The sequence below is a fragment of the Capricornis sumatraensis genome, chromosome 2, assembly GCF_032405125.1.
Source record: "Capricornis sumatraensis isolate serow.1 chromosome 2, serow.2, whole genome shotgun sequence".
Lineage (NCBI taxonomy): Eukaryota > Metazoa > Chordata > Mammalia > Artiodactyla > Bovidae > Capricornis > Capricornis sumatraensis.
The window spans coordinates 134,881,243-134,887,242 of record NC_091070.1 but is presented as its reverse complement, the minus strand read 5'-3'; positions in this window follow the sequence as shown (position 1 = coordinate 134,887,242).

Sequence of the window (6,000 nt, the reverse complement as noted above, 5' to 3'; positions counted from 1 at the left end):
CTGGTGGATTCGCTTCTGTCACCCTTTCCTGAAAGCTTACCCTGCTCTAGATACCCTTCATGTGCATTCTTAAAACATATCTCAGTAAAGTCTGCCCCTACTGTATTTCAGTCGTGTTTTACTTGTTTTCCTCTCCAGCTTGACCATAAAGTCACTGAGGAAAGAATCCATGTCTTTTTTGACTTTATGTCTCTTATATCTATTTTGCTGCCTGGCACATTAAATATTTAATGAAAGTTGGAAATTTGAAAGAATTATCTCTAGTTTAAGCCCTGCAAAGTGTACAGGCATTATATGGATTTAGAGGTCTGGATATAGTTATCTCAGCCACTTGTGGTAAAGAATAAATTGCAGAAGATTTAAAATCTACAGGTCTGGGGGAAAGCCATTAGGTCTCATTAACTTAAGCATTTAGTAGGCTGTAACTGGCCCTTGTATAACTTGACCTGAAATGGGCAGGTCTAGTATAGCCACTCTGTGCGGTCAAAAGGTGGAGTGCCATTTTATATCAGGATGCCTGCACCTGCAAACTGCAAAAGTACTGCCTCAATACCTGAGGCATAACCTCAAGTCTTAGCTCAAAACAAGGAGTAACTTTAGAGAAGTTTCCTGTTGAACAGTTCTCCAGTTGGTCATTTATTGCAGTTTAAATAAACAGAGAACAGTAAGAATAATTGTAAAGTCTTTACAAATTATATGATTAAAGAGAAAACTGGTATGAGAGAAAAAAAAAAAAAAAACGCCCAGTAAAAGAGAGCAGCCAAATGGTGTAGTATTAAGACTCTGAGCTCACCTTCTCTCATGAGCACACCAAAAGTCACAAGTATCTGCAGAAGATGCATCAATCAAAAAAGACTGGGACCTACCAGAAAAGATCTTCTATAACTAAAAGACATAAAGAAGGAACCACAAAAAGACAGGTAGGCAGGGAGGACTTTTGCTATCATGAAATCCCATACCTCCCATAGGGGTGACCCACTAACCTGAGAATCATTATATTGCATAGGTTCTTCCATGCGTGGGCTAAGTAACTTCAGTCGTGTCTGATTCTTTGTGACCCCATGAAGATCATGGCATCCGGTCCCATCACTTCATGGGAAATAGATGGGAAAACAGTGGAAACAGTGTCAGACTTTATTTTTGGGGGCTCCAAAATCACTGAAGATGGTGACTGCAGCCATGAAATTAAAAGACGCTTACTCCTTGGAAGAAAAGTTATGACCAATCTAGATAGCATATTCAAAAGCAGAGACATTACTTTGCCGACTAAGGTCCGTCTAGTCAAGGCTATGGTTTTTCCTGTGGTCATGTATGGATGTGAGAGTTGGACTGTGAGGAAGGCTGAGCACCGAAGAATTGATGCTTTTGAACTGTGGTGTTGGAGAAAACTCTTGAGAGTCCCTTGGACTGCAAGGAGATCCAACCAGTCCATTCTGAAGGAGATCAGCCCTGGGATTTCTTTGGAAGGAATGATGTTAAAGCTGAAGCTCCAGGACTTTGGCCACCTCATGCGAAGAGTTGACTCATTGGAAAAGACTCTGCTGCTGGGAGGGATTGGGGGCAGGAGGAGAAGGGGACGACAGAGGATGAGATGGCTGGATGGCATCATGGACTCAATGGACATGAGTCTGAGTGAACTCCGGGAGATGGTGATGGACAGGGAGGCCTGGCGTGCTGCGATTCATGGGGTTGCAGAGTTGGACGCGACTGAACTGAAATGAACTGTAGCCCACCAGGCTCCTCTGTCCATGGGATTCTCTAGGCAAGAATACTGGGGTGGGTTGCCATTTCCTCCTCCAAGTGATCTTCCCAACCCAGGGATCAAACCTGCATCTCCTGCATTGGCAGGCAGGTTCTTTACCACTAGCACCACCTGGAAAGCCCAGTTCTCTTATAGGGGAACTGTTTTTGTTCACTGCTGCTGCTACTGCTAAGTTGCTTCAGTCGTGTCCAACTCTGTGAGACCCCATAGACGGCAGCCCACCAGGCTCCTCCGTCCCTGGGATTCTCCAGGCAAGAACACTGGAGTGGGTTGCCATTTCCTTCTCCAATGCAGGAAAGTAAAAAGTGAAAGTGAAGTTGCTCAGTCATGTCCGACTCTTCGTGACCCCATGGACTGCAGCCTACCAGGCTCCTCTGCCCATGGGGTTTTCCAGGCAAGAGTACTGGAGTGGGTTGCCATTTGTTTACTAGCAATATAATTTTATTGAAATATGGAATGTAAACAGGTTTTATTTAAAAAAAAAAAATCTAACCTTATAGAAATGTATGACATTATTAAAAAGTTAATAAAGATTCTAAAGGGTGATGGGGTAGACATAGTGAGCTCCACTCTAGTTGTGAGGTCCCCAGAACTGTGGCATGATGCTGCGGCTGGGGGTAGGAGACTGCTTGTAAAGCATGAGTGAAAGTTGAGCCCCACAACAGGCTCCAAGCCTGGGAGTCCAGCACTGGGAAGATGAACCCCTAGAGAGTCTAGCTTTGAAGGCCAATGGAGAGTAACTGCAGGGGCCCCATAGGCCCTAGAGGGAATGGGATTTCACTCTGAAAGGGTTTACACAAACCAGAGGGACCCCTGAAGCACTGGCCTCAGCCAGTTAAGAGGCTGGGACCCGCAGTATCACAGATGCCCAAGGACTCTTGAAGCAGAATCAAGGCGCACAGTTAGGAGGTGGTCTGTGTCAAGTCAAGAGACTGGGCTGCACTACAAGAAGTTCCTGGCTTACCCCTGGATCCTGACCATCAAGTGCATTGGTATCTCCCGCATTGACCTGAAATTACCTGCTAATAATACAAGTTCCATGCCTAGTATTCCTCCATCATTGTTGTATCAGCAGAGAAAGATGAAGCTGATAGAGATCCCAAGCTAGCAGCCTACAGAAAATGGAAGTTTATTCTTTCATGTCCCATGACGAATAGGCCAGGCTGTTGAGGTGGCTCTGCTCCATGAAGTTATTCGGGAACTGAAGCTCATTTCATCCTGTGGCTCTGCCGTTAGCAAGGTTGCTTCCTCATTTCCTTGGTAGCAGATGTACCATGGGTGTGGGGAAGAAAACAGAGCAAACCTAAGGAGGCAACTTCCCAGTATACAAGTGAGGCAGAAGTTGCAAACATCACAACTGATCACATTCCATTTGTGATCAGAGTCACACGGGTAGACAGACAGTTCAACAGAAAAATAAATTTGGTGGCCAATTTCAGTCTGTCCCACACCCAGGAGAGAGAGGATAAAGGTTAAACCCAAGACAAGGAGAAACCTTTAAGGCAGTGGTTTCAAGCAGGGAGAATAGAAAGCAAAGTACTAAAGATCAGATCTTTATCTTCAGATAGACCAAAGGGGAGTGGAGTATTCTTTAGTGTTTCTTGTTGAAACAGGAAAATAATTTTTTAAAGGTATTGGTAGCTCACTAAATCTCTGGGGAGGCCAGGGAGTTGGCATTGGAATCTGGGTAACTAGGAAGTGTGCCTGACCACATGGGGCGCTGTCCTGGAGATGACCCCACAGCCACTGCGGGGCACAGATGCTGGAGCTCCTACCTGTGTCATGCGGTACCGGATGTGAAGCTCTCATCACTGCTGCCTCCAGCATCCTGATCCCTCCACCACTACCTGTGCCAGATAAATGCTCAGGGTCTGCTTCTTTAGAACTGAGGTGCAGTTAACAGAACCTGGGTCACAGGCCTTTACCTCAGCCACAAGGGAGGCTGCAAAAGCAGGTGAATTCATTAGAATTAAGTTCTGCTGTGTATAACTAAATAATAACAGTGGCTTATAGACTTCCCTGGCAGTCCAGTGATTAGGAGTCCACCTGCCAGTACAGGGGACATGGGTGTGATCCCTGGTCTGGGAAGATGTCACATGCTGCAGGGCAACTGAGTCCATATACCACAATTACTGAGCCTGCGCTCTAGGGTCCAGAGGCTGCAACAAGAGAAGCCACCGCAAGGAGAAGCCTGAGCACTGCGACTATAGAGTAGCCCCCGCTCACCACCACGAGAGAAAGCCCACGCACAGCAACAAAGACTCTGCACAGCCAAAGATTATATGCATATGGATAAAAACAGTGGCTTAAATAGGACAGAAGTTTATTTATCATGTGAAAAATGCTCTGGAGGTAAATAGTTAAGCACTAGGAATGCTGGCTTCATAGTAGTCTTAATGACTCAGCTTTTTAACTTTATGCTTCATCATCCTGAATGGGTGTTTTCCATTCTCTATGTCGCCTCATAGACACAAAACAGCTGCTAAAGCCTTGTCACATCTGCTTTGCTAACAGCAGGAGGGAGAAAGAGGAGTGGGTCTTGCTCTTTCCCTCTCACAGAAAAACTTTCTGGAAGTAACATACCACTTCTATTTATATCTCATTAGCTAGAACTTCATCATTTTGGAAATGACATCTTCTGCCTGGAAAGTAACATGCCCAGCAGGAGTGGAGATTCTGTGACAGCAGAAGATGGGGACATGGATATCGAGAGCCAACTAGCAGTCTTCTACCTGGGGGAGGTGGGACCTGTAGTCTGAGAAATTCCCCACCTGTGAGAAGGATGTTTAAAAGATGCAGAGGATGGACACCTAACAGAAACATCCTTTTGCACATGTGCGTTTCCAATCATCACTACCATCACCACCACAGGATACTCACGCCTACTGTAATACAACCATCCCTATACAAACAAAAATACATCTACCCTCTTTCACCAAAACAGGGACAACCCAGTGTCATCAACTACTGCATCCAGCTCCAAGTCTGGCATTTTGGGATAACATTCATATTAATATTCTGAAAATGCCAGACTAAAGCATAAGGTCAATGACTCCCAATTCAGTCCATACGAAATATTAAGGGAATGGGAAGTAGAAAAAAGGCAAAATTAGATGAGCTCTGTAATTTAATAGAAAACAGCCTACACTCACATTGGCAAATAAGCTGTTTTGCCTTCATCTACCACACATATAGGGGCTTCCCAGGTGGCTCAGTGGTAAAGAACCCATTTGCAGGAGATGTGGGTTCAATCTGTGGGTGAGGAAGATCCCCTGGAGGAGGAAATGGCAACCCATTCCAATATTCTTCCCTGGAAAAATCCCATAGACAGAGGAGACTGGCAGGCCACAGTCCATAGGGTTGCAAAGAGTTGAACATGATTGAGCACTTGTTTTTTTTTTTTTTACCACACATATGCCCTTCTATGGGCTTCCCTCATAGCTCAGTTGGTAAAGAATCTGCCTGCAATGCAGGAGACCTGGGTTCGATCCCTGGGTCGGGAAGATCCTCTGGAGAAGGAAATGGCAATCCACTCCAGTATTCTTGCCTGGAAAATCCCATGGACAGAGGAGCCTGGTGGGCTACAGTCCATGGGGCCACAAGAGTCGGACACGACTTAGTGACTAAACCACCACATGCCCTTCTATGGCGAGAGATTCCAAAGAGACACTGCATAATAAAGCTTTTACACTAAACATCTATATCTGCAAACTAAAGTTACTCCCTGGATCGGCTCTTGTGTCCATCCCTCTGGTGACCTCACTTTCAGGTTCGCTGTTATCCCACTTTCTTAGTCTACCACCTGACTGATGACAGACACACAGAGACCAGCCTGCTCTATATAGCAACTCAAGACTTGGAAGCAAAGAAGAAGGTCCAGTCCTGGTGGATTCCATAACAAGTCTTCCAGAATATGCCCATCATTCTATTCCTGTTAATCAGACCTGGCTTTTCCCAACTCTTCCCAACACAATCCCCCAACAAAGCACAGTACTGTCTAAAAGATCCAATAGCCACTCTGCATTTCCTACATTCTACTTTTCTTCCCATTTTAAACATGATTCTGGAAAGAAGCAGATAGGGTTTCAGTCATGGTTTACAAAAATCTGTTAGTACTATTGGAAACATTTCACCACAGAAGATAAAATATAGATCTAGCCTCATTTTCCCTCAAATGTCTCACCCATCACCCGGCATGCAAATGATCCTGTTGGTTCTAGTTCCACCTCTCCCCACCA